Consider the following 11,518-nt stretch of genomic DNA (forward strand, 5'->3'; position numbering starts at 1 on the left):
TTTTCACTCACCATCAGATGCGGTGTAGAGGGCGGTGAGCGTTGTCGATGTAATTTTTTTCTTTTTCTCACCGACTTGCTAATACCGTATAATGCTCTGTCCGTTAATAATCGTGAGATAAAATGCAATTTTTCACCATTATTTTTAGACAAAGGAGCTCAAACAATTCAATTTTATTTAATTGCGAAGCTTTTGGATGATCAGAGGTGTGGTGTGTTCCACGACCAATCAGCTTGGAGAACGCTCGCCAAGTGCTTTAAGCATTGAAGTAAGCAGTGTGTGTCGAAACTGCCGATAAGGAACGGCGGGCTTGGCGGGCGAGAGCGAGCTTATTACTTGCGCCTCCGATGGTGAAGGACGTTAATTTGTTTTCACCCCTTAACTGTTTTCTGGTCATTCGATTTTGTTATTCTGTCTGTTTGTCTGTCAATCGCCTACAGGTCACAATTCTAAACCGATCTTCATGAAATTTTACTAAGTTGTCGAGGTAGTCTCAACTCTCAACTGAGAAGCCTTTTGATTTTGAGGTCAAAGGTCATCTTGAGGTAGAATTTCTAAAATCGTCATTTTTTTATCTGACTTGCTTGACAGTTGAACAGGATTTGCATATTGTGTCACTGAATTGGGAAACCAACTACATTTGAGACCAAAAGGTCAAAGGTCAACTGAAGGTCAAGTTTCTAAAATTATCAATTTTTCAACTGAAAAATGGTCAATTTACATCCATTTATCCTGAAAGTTAAACATGATTTGGAGAGTCCATTACTGAATTGGGAAAGCAACTATTTTTGAAGTCAAAGGGTCAAAGGTCACCTCAAGGTCAAACTTCTAAAATCATCAAAATTAATCTGCAAAATTGTCAATTTTCATTCAATTAACCTGAAAATTAAGCAGCAATTGCAGAGCCCATCACTGAATTTGCAAACCAACTATTTTTGAGGTGAAAAGGTCAAAGGTCAACTCAAGGTTAATTCAAAGGTCAACTCAAAATTAATTTTGGTCAGGTCAGGTTCGATCTGTGACCTGCTACAGGTACCATGTAAACCTGCACTAACCTGTTCCATGGTCGGGTTGTCGGCGACTAAACCGTCTCCCCCACCAGGTTTCTGGTGAGGAGGGTGTTTGGATATGGACACCCAGCAGGATTAAAAACAAAACCTGTCAAAGGGCGGAGGAGCTCCTTGTGAGCCAACGGCCATCCATATCTAGTGCCCAACTGTGTCTGCGGACGTCCTCCTGCAGTTGGGTCACTTCTTATTAGGAGGTTGGTGGCAGGATTTGCACTCCGGCCACCGTAAAACCCTTCATTCCGCAAAACGCAAAAACGCAAAAAAATCTGAAAACCCACTCCGTGGGAGTACCTCCTGTGCAGCTTCCCTTCGCAGGGCAGCTCACCGGATGACGGGATTGGGGCAAAGCCTTCGGGACCCCAATCTTTGATAGGAGGGAAACCACGGGGTAACATCCCTGGGTCAGATTGCGGGAGAGTGTGTCGGAGTGGTGCTGAGGTGTCGTCCACCAGACGGCGGTCTCCTTGGGTTAACCTGAGGCGGTCCCTTCGGGTGGGTGCCTGGAATGTCCTATCCCTAAGAGAGGATGATCACCTGTCTCTGTTATCATCTGAGCTCAAGCGTTTGGACATCGGGATTGCAGCTCTCTCTGAGGTTCGGAGACCGGATTGCGGCGAGATAATGGTGGGTGGTTACACCTACTATTGGTCTGGTCGCTCTGATGGTTACCATACCCAAGGAGTTGCTGTAGCTGTGTCCAATAAGCTGACCCCAATGATAATTGAGGTAACACCGGTCAACGAGCGTATTATGAGATTAAGGATTCGTCACTCCTTAGGTGTCATTTCCCTGGTCTCTGTTTATGCTCCGACTGAGGCGAGTGATCTCACCGTGAAGGATGCATTCTACGCCACGCTCGAGTCTGTGGTTGATCAGTGCCCCAGACGAGATACACTTCTAGTCTTGGGGGATTTCAATGCATCGACTGGAACTGATAGGGACGGTTATGAGGTGTGTGTTGGTCCCCATGGGTCAGGAACTATGAACCAGAATAGCACTAAGTTCCTTGACTTTGCAAGAAGTCATGGACTTAGGGTGACTGGTTCATGGTTTCAGCGCCCACAAGCTCATCGCTGGACTTGGTATTCCAACGCTGGCGGTGTGGCAAAGGAGATTGACCATGTCCTCATTGACGGTCGTTGGAGGATGATCCAGAACTGCAGGGTCTACCGGAGTGCTCAGTTCCTCAATACTGACCACAGGCTTGTTGTAGCAACTCTAAAGCTGCACCTTAAATCCTGGAGAATGGTACCATCCCAGCCGAGGCTGGATGTTGCCAAGCTCAGGGATGAGAGAGTAGCTGAGGAGTTTGCGAACAGGCTGAGTGGACACTTGGGGGGTCTGGGTGCTTTGGGGTCCTGAAGAGTTGTGGAGCGCCTTCAAGACCACCGTCCTTGATGTTGCCGGTGGATGCCTTGGAGCTCACCGCAGGGCAAAGAAGAATTTTGTCTCTCAAGGGACACTGGATACCATTGACCAGAGTCGCAGGGCCAGGCTGAATGGCAGAGCTGAGCTGTTCAGGGAGCTGAGGCGTAAAACTGTACGTGCACTGAGGGTGGACAAGGAGGCCTATGTGCGAGGAATCTGTGAGGGGGTAGAGCATCACCTGTGGACAGGTGATTCTCGTCCCGCTTACAGGGGAATTCGCGCATTACGTTCATCCAAGCCCATCCCTCGGAGCACTACAGTTCGAGCAGAGAGTGGTAGGCTCTTGACAGAGGAGTCTGAAGTGAAGGCCCGCTGGGCCGGTTACTTTGAGCGGTTGTACCAGGCTGATCCCCCAGCTGTCGAGTTGGACGTCAAGGGTGTTACAATCCCTGTTGCTGACCCTCGAATCAACTGTGGTCCACCTACGCTTGTGGAAACACGGGCTGCGGTGAACCAGTTGAAACGGGGCAAAGCTCCAGGGATCTGTGGCATCCATGCCGAACTTCTCAAGGCTGGTGGAAATGCTGCACTCGTGTCGTTGCATGCAGTTTTGTGCTCTGCCTGGAACACAGGCATCATCCCAACTGACTGGAAGAGGGGCCTTGTTGTGCCTCTCTGGAAAGGGAAGGGTGATCGCCAAGACTGCAACAACTACCGAGGGGTGACGCTGCTCTCAGTGCCGGGCAAGGTCTTTGCTCGGATAATTCTCGATAGGGTTCGCCACCATCTACTTGAGCACCAGCGTCCAGAGCAGTCAGGCTTTACACCAAAGAGGTCAACGATTGACCGTATCCTTGCACTTCGTGTCCTCACCGAACGCAGACGAGAGTTTCAGCAGGGGCTGCTTGCAGCCTATGTTGATCTCTGTAAAGCGTTCGATTCAGTGAATCGGGATGTCCTCTGGAGGATTCTTGGTCTTCGTGGGGTGCCACCAAAACTGATCGATCTGATGTCTGAACTCTACTCTGGTACTGAGAGTGCTGTGAAGTGTGGTGGTACCATCTCTGACTTATTTCCAGTTGTTACTGGAGTTCGTCAGGGATGTGTACTTGCCCCCCCCCCCCCACTTTTCAGCACTTGTATGGACTGGATTCTAGGGAGGATGTCGGAGAGATCAAGTTGCGGTGCGTCATTTGGGAATGTCAAGATCTCGGACCTTGACTTTGCAGATGATGCAGTCATCTTTGCGGAGACTTTAGACATCCTCTTGGGGGCCCTCGAGGTGCTGAATGAGGAGTCGGAGCCGTTGGGATTACGGGTTTCTTGGGTCAAAACTAAGATCCAGGCTTTCGGTGACATCTTGGATGCTGCTGTCCTGTCTGTGTCTGTTTGTGGTGAGGATGTTGAGGTCGTGGAGAGATTCACTTACCTTGGCAGTGATATTCATGTCTCTGCTGGCTGCGAGTCAGAGGTCAATAGACGTCTGGGTCGGGCCTGGGGAGTCATGGATTCACTGGATCATGGGGTGTGGCGCTGCCGGTACCTGTGCGGGAGGACGAAAGTCCGAGTCTTCAGGTCCTTGGTACTTCCAGTCTTGCTCTATGGGTGCGAGACTTGGACTCTGACCAAGGATCTGAGACGGAGACTTAATTCCTTTGGTACCAGGTCTCTTCGGAGAATCCTTGGCTATCGCTGGTCGGATTTTGTGTCCAACGAGCGGTTGCTGAGAGAGACTCGGATGAGATTTGTTACCTGCATAGTCCGTGAGCGTCAGTTGCGGCTGTATGGACATGTGGCTCGTTTTCCTGACTCTGATCCTGCTCACCAGATTCTCTCAGCGAGGGAGTCTCATGAGTGGAGGAGGCCAGTGGGTCGACCACGTGCCTCATGGTTGCAACAGGTTGACCATCATCTCAAGGAGATGGGGATGGGCCTGGCATCTGCCTGGGGGATGGCCAGACGGAGGCCCCTGGAGTACCGGCGGAAAGTGGACGCAGCGACGCGCTGTTCTGGCACATGCTCCCATACCTGACCTGACCTGATTACTGAATTGGGAAAGCAACTATTTTTGAAGTCAAAGGGTCAAAGGTCACCTCAAGGTCAAACTTCTAAAATCATCAAAATTAATCTGCAAAATTGTCAATTTTCATTCAATTAACCTGAAAATTAAGCAGCAATTGCAGAGCCCATCACTGAATTTGCAAACCAACTATTTTTGAGGTGAAAAGGTCAAAGGTCAACTCAAGGTCAAACCTCAAAGGCATCAATTTCATTCTGAAAAATAATTAATTTTCATCCGATTGACCTGACCCTCGACCCCTTTGGACCCAAAGAACTATTTGAAAATACCCTTTAGATCCTTAGACCTCTTTGATATTCAGACTCATTAATACCCTTATATACCTTTTGCACCACTTCGACCCTTGAGATCTTTACACCCCTTAGACACCTTAGACCATTTAGAAATGTACATCTGATAGACCCCTCGAGATACACTCCACAAAAACATCTTTCGAGTCTTCTTGCAAGAGACGGACGATACCTTTTACAGCAAGTAATGTGCAATCTCAACCCACCCGGAGGCTGGGTACTCCACTGGTTTGAACAGAATTTGCATATTGTGTTACTGAATTGGTTCACTAATCAAAACCTAGAAGCATATTGTTTATTTGGATTTTATAAGTATCGTGCTATGCACGACATCTTTCTCGTTTGTTTGGTTGGTTGACTTCTATCCATTCCTCAAAGTGTTGGATGGTGACGTGGATTTTTATCCTCGAACCGCGTCGTGATCGAAAGGATTCTTGATTGTTGAGGGATCTTGACCTCCTCGAGGATTCAACGTCTAGCCGACTCAGTGTTGCATGTATCGGGATAAAATAAACCACAGAAGTCCAGTAATAATCAATGTCCACAAGGAGTTCTTTCTTCTGTACCATTTATTTGCTCTCTCCCAGATCATTCTCCCCCTCCCCATATATCCATTCCATTTTATAAGCAGAGAGGCCTTTGATCGCAAAAACAGAATGCACAGCTTATCAGCCCGGTCACCTTGTACTTTCAGAAACCCAAGCAATGTCCAAAGTGTCAAAGAAAGACAAGATTATAAGTAGGTGGTAGGCCTTAACAACTAAATAGTAGAACAGTAGAGGAAAAACACAAACACTTTGACCTACTCAGACTGAGGCAAAGGTTTCTTGTCTAGAGAGTAATAATTTCCCCAACACTCCCCCCTTGTTGCCTAATAAGGCAACACTAGTTAAGTTTAACGATATATATTTTCTCTTCACTTGGAAATACATTCTCTCTTGCGTTTGAGTGTGCCCATTTTCTTGGGTAGTCACATCCCCCCCTTTTCCCCATCGTAGAGCTCAGTCCCTTAGCCTTTCCTGTCCCGCAAGCCAGGTGGCTTCATGTGGTTGTACAGCTTCGGACCTGGTTGAGGTTCCGGTAGGCCCCTAGGCCGATAGAAGATAAGGCTACCCGTTGGGCTGCACAGCTGATTTTCGACAACCTATTTCGGGAACAAAGCAGATGAGCAAGAGTGGATTGACAATTCCCGTGAATATTGAACACATTCATTTGCGCTACTTATGGATTTCCAAGTTCAGGTTCTATCTCAAAAAGTCGTAGGACTCAGTGTCAAAACCAGGGTATGAGGGTGGTGCTTGGGCCACCATCACCTTTAGCAGTATTCCTCTTTAGACAAGAAACAATCAATGCCGGCATTGTAATTGTTGCACATCTAACAAGCACCACTACAATGATGATCCACAATAACCCAACGGAAATCCAATGCAATAGGAGGTAGTTCCCCAGCCTCCAAAAATCCCTTCAAACCAGGAATAAAGCCCATCTTTCGTAAAATAATTGTGATACTTGGCTCCTTCTTGCTTAATCTTGTCAGCTATGTTCGTGATTTTCTCCGAGTTATCAGGGATATAAGTACAACACTCAGAGTTAATTACAGCACACGTTCCTCCTTGAGCTGCGAGAATGAGGTCGGCGCAACTCGGTTTTGCATTGAAACTGCACGTAGGCGACGACCTCGAGTTGATATCAACCATGCCGAGAGCAGTTTTATTTGCCAATAATTCAAGCGAAGCAGCTAACTCTGCCAATCCCACAGACGTTTGTCCAACACCGTAGTGAGGGATTAAAATCATGAAGAACAGTTCAGTTGACGTGAAACCCCGTTTACCCCGTTTCAAATGCTCAAAAGGTGACTTAGATGACAGGCGCATATGTGGCAAAATGAATGACAAGAAACAAGATCCACTCCAATTAACTGGAAGCCATGGGTATGCTCGATTTCCACACACGAAATAGGTATTATTTAAAGCGACTTGTGGTCCCATCGTGTGATTTTCATAAACATAATGACTGCATTCAGAATTCCCTAATCTTCTTTCTCCCCATGCCTCTTGTACCAAGCATAGTTCGGGTTTTTCTGTTTCCCGTTCAACCATAAAATGTGGAGGCATTTTACTTAAATTAAAATTTGGCCAAAACCAGTTACTGAAATTTCGTTGTCGGAGGCAATTTCCATTTCCATTGGTAACGATGTGGTCGTCAAGGTTATTATCTTGTTTATCCCAGTTTCTTTCCTTTGCCCAGTACCCACACCATTCACTCAGATTGAATGGTATAGCCAGAAGCGGTATCCCAGTAACTGCTGAATGAGGTATCTTAGTACAAACCCAGCAATTGGTTTTATTAAAAGCTTTCGCGTGTTTACGAGAAAGAGCCAGATAAGTGTTTATTCCATGTGGTGAACCCACTTTGCTCGTTAAGCTTCTTCGGTCTCTGAATGCCTAGGCTTAGTTTGGTGGGTAGTCTGATAGGCCCATCTCCAAAAAGAACATGCAAATAATGTTGATCACAGACAGTACTTATCGGATTAACAGGCCAAGTACACATTGTACAACTTGCATTTAGTAGTACAAATAATCCTGCAATGGAAAGAATCATTAAAGTTATCAGGAAGCAATGTTCTCCTCGGGTTCTTTTCTGCCGTGTGCCAGTTTGCAGTGTGTGGCATGGATCCATGTTGCTCTTCCTTTACACTTCACAGCTGTATGGGTAGTTAGCAGTATTTGAAATGGCCCACACCAACGTGCCTGAAGAGAGTTCTTCCGTTTGTAAATTTTCACGTAAACAAAGTCTCCGGGTTTGAAGTTGTGATGATCAGATGTGGCTGGTTCTGGCAGAGCTTGTTTCACCTGTGCATAAAAAGTTCTTACAGCATGATTCAGAGAGACACAGAACGTAAGCAACGTGTCATCCATTTGCTGCACGTTCATGTCTTTTATAGTCAAAGGAGGTGAGTTCGGTAATCTCATTGGTCTTCCCATCAGAATCTTATGCGGAGATAAGCCAGTGTTTCGATTTGCGGTCGATCTCATAGTCATGAGAGCAATTGGCAGAGCATCTGGCCATTTTAATCCAGTTTGTTCACAAATCTTGGCCAGTTTATTCTTCAGGAATCCATTTTGCCTCTCTACTGCCCCCGCAGATTGCGGACGATGCGGGCAGTCGAAATGTTGCTTTATTTGCAATACGCGACATAATTCTTTCACCACTTCGGCTGTGAAATGAGTACCTTGGTCACTGGAGATCCTACAAGGTATTCCAAACCTACAGATGAAATCCTTCATCAACAGTTTAACCACAGTAATGGCATCTGCTTTCCGACAAGGGTAAGCCTCAACCCATTTGGTGAACAAATCGACGATGACTAACGCAAATTCAAAACCGCAGCATTTTGGTAACTGGACAAAATCCATCTGGATATGAACAAAAGGTCCGAATGGAATTGGATGACCCCCCCTGGGGCCATCTCCACCCCCCTTGCTGGGTTATGTTTTTGGCAAATATGACATGTCTTACAATACTGTTCTGCAATTGGACTAAACCCCGGGGCAAACCACTGTCTCCCAATTAAAGCACTCATGCCGCCTTTGCTAGTATGCCCCGGCCCCATGTGCCAATCGGGCGAGCCAAGGTAATAGAGCTCTTGGTGCCACCACACGACCATCAGATGATCTCCATAATTTGGATTCATTATCGAATTCACATCCAGCCAGTATCCACAAATCTCGTTCTTTAGCACTGACAGCTGTCTGCAAAGTGTTTATATCGTCAATGGTCGGTGTTGCCTCTTGTCTCAATACACATTGTGATATTAAAAGAGCTCTGGTGTGGGCAGCAGATTTTGCAGCTGCATCTTTGCCCTGGCATTTCCCCGTGAGACGTCATCAGATCTCCCAGTGTGGGCGTCACATTTTACCACTGCAATTTGGTGAGGCAGAAGTATTGCTTCCAGTAGATTAGCAATCCATGTTCCATTCCTTACTTGTGTACCTGATGACGTTATAAAAACCCCTTTCGCGCCAGAGTGCTCCGGGTCGTGTACAGCACCAGGCATAGCCGGAGTCAGTGTGGGTGTCACTATTTGGCCTTTGGCTAAATGGCATGCACGAGTGAGGGCGAACAGTTCTGCCTGCTGCGCGGAACAGCTCTCAGCCAATCTCCCGCTTTCGATTACTTCGTGATCAGAGCCAACGGCGTAGCCTGTTAATAAACATCCATCAGGTGCACGCGATGATGAGCCGTCGACATATAGAACCAATTCAGAATTTTGGATTGGTGTGTCTTTCAAGTCAGGACGGGGTTGACACGTGTGGGCGATTATCTCTTCACAATTGTGAGGATCACCATCTTGTACTCCTGGCAACAAACTAGCAGGATTCAGCGGTGCGCATCTCCTAATCGTAATGTTCGTGGGTGCTGTGAGTGAGAGTTCGTATGTTGTTGCTCTTGAAGCCGACAAATGTTGTGTTTTCGTTTTTAACAATACAGCTGTCACTGCATGCGGTACCAGGAGAATCAAAGTGTTTCCCGCGACGAGCGCTTCGGTCGCCTGCACCGCGAGCGAAGCGGCTGCTACTGCCTTGAGACAAGGGGGAATCCTTGTGCTACCGGATCCAATTTAGTACTATAATATGCAACAGGCCGTAATTTATTCCCGTGCTTCTGTGTCAGCACAGATTGTGCGAATCCCTGTCTCTCACATGCATACAAATGGAAAGGTTTTCATAGTTTGGTAAACCCAGAGCGGGAGCCGAAGAAAGAGCCTGTTTTAACGTTACAAAAGCCTTGTCTGCATTTTGTGTCCATGCAAGTGGGCTGGGCGCGTTGCCGAACCAATGTCCACCAGGGGGCGCACTCAGGCCGCATAATCTGGTATCCACTGTCTGCAATAGCCGGTCACTCCGAGGAAAGACCTCATCTGTTTAGCAGTAGTTGGCTTGGGCAGGATTAATATTGCCGCTATACGTTCAGTGGAGATGCGTCTTGTGTCTCCCTTCAGAATATGTCCCAAATATTTAACTTCTTCTTGGCAAAATTGCAATTTAGCTCTCGATGCTTTGTGTCCTTTCCCGGCTAAGGCCCTCAACAATGTCAATGTATCTCGTTCGCATGCGTCTTTTGACGCTGAACAGATCAGCAGGTCGTCAACATATTGAATCAGTGTGGATCCACAAGGGAAAACTACATCATCCAAGTCGTCTTTGAGGGCCCTCGAGAATAATGTTGGACTTTCACAATAACCCTGGGCCAATACAGTCCAAGTGTATTGCTTTCCCTGGTAGGTGAATGCAAACAGAAACTGTACTTCTTGGGCTATTGGTATACTAAAAAAAGCTGAACAAAGATCCACAACACTAAAATAGGTAGTGTTACTTGGGATGCTTGATAGAATGGTAGTTGGATTTGCAATTACAGGAAAAGCTGGAATTACCGCATCATTCACTGCCCTCAAATCCTGTACGAATCTCCACGTTGGTTTCCCAGGTTTTCTCACAGGTAGGATCGGTGTATTACATTGACTAACAGTGGGAATAATTATCCCTTGTTTCAATAGTGCTTCCACGACAGGAGCAATTCCTACCTCTGCTTCTGGAGACAAAGGGTATTGCGGTTTTCGAGGCAGTTTCTTTTTTGGATCTATAGTGATCTTGATTGGATTCATACTTTTAATTTGGCCGACATCGTTGGCATGTGTTGCCCACAGACAAGTCGGGACTTGTTCGAGTATTTCAGGTAATTTTCCTGACCCATTTAATTCTGCGAGATCGACCACCTCAAACACAGTTTTTGCTGATCCTTGACATTCTGTCCAACAGAATCCCTGTTCCCCGATCTTCCAAAGTCCGTTTACTTGGCTCGATTCCATCAAAGTCGCTTGTGATGCTTTTTTCAAAGAGGTTACCATGTGACCAATGTCCGTTTCTTGGTAACCTTCTGCAATCGCTAAAGTAACATGTGGTGTAACACTGGACGGTTGGTTCCACAATTTTAATTGTTCCTGCGTCAGATGCACCTCCAGGCCAATTCCTTGCTTCCCAATCCAAATTGTTCCCAACACTAAGTCAAAGGTCTGGTGTAATTTCGAGAGTGTTTCACTCGCATAGACGTTATCTTTTCCCTTGATGTTGCAATCTGCAATGCAATGTAGTCGAGTCTGTAAGTACCGTCTGTCCATGCCGTGTTTACTCACCCAATCGAGCACCTCGGGTACGTTTCTCTCCAAATGTGATAAATATTCCTGCAAATGGTTAAATGCTTCACAATTAATCACAGTCCATTGATATACAAGATTTTCTGTATTTTCCTGTAATAAATTCATCATAGTTATGTGTGATTCGTGAGGTATTTCTAAATATACACCATCAGGGGTACACTTCATTGAACAATTCAGCTTGCATAACAGATCTCTCCCCAACAGATTAATTGGTGTATCAGTTGCCATCAAAAATGCATGGTTTGCAGACAATGGTCCAATTTCCACCCGGAGCTGCTCTGTCAGTGGAATCGTACTAGCAACTCCTGACATTCCCACTACTTTTACTTGTTCTCGCGATAACGGGGCGTCTGGGAAATCACTCCTTCTGAGCGCAGATTTGGTCGCTCCTGTGTCGACTAAGAAAGGAATCTCTTGGCCTTCAATTTTCAAAGTCAATTTCGGTTCGTCACATGGTTTCAAAGTCAGGAAGGGTAACTCAGACGAAGTCGCT

The sequence above is a fragment of the Eptatretus burgeri genome, chromosome 15, assembly GCF_056783735.1.
Source record: "Eptatretus burgeri isolate ZD-2024b chromosome 15, Ebu_testis_v1, whole genome shotgun sequence".
Classification (NCBI taxonomy): Eukaryota; Metazoa; Chordata; class Myxini; order Myxiniformes; family Myxinidae; genus Eptatretus; species Eptatretus burgeri.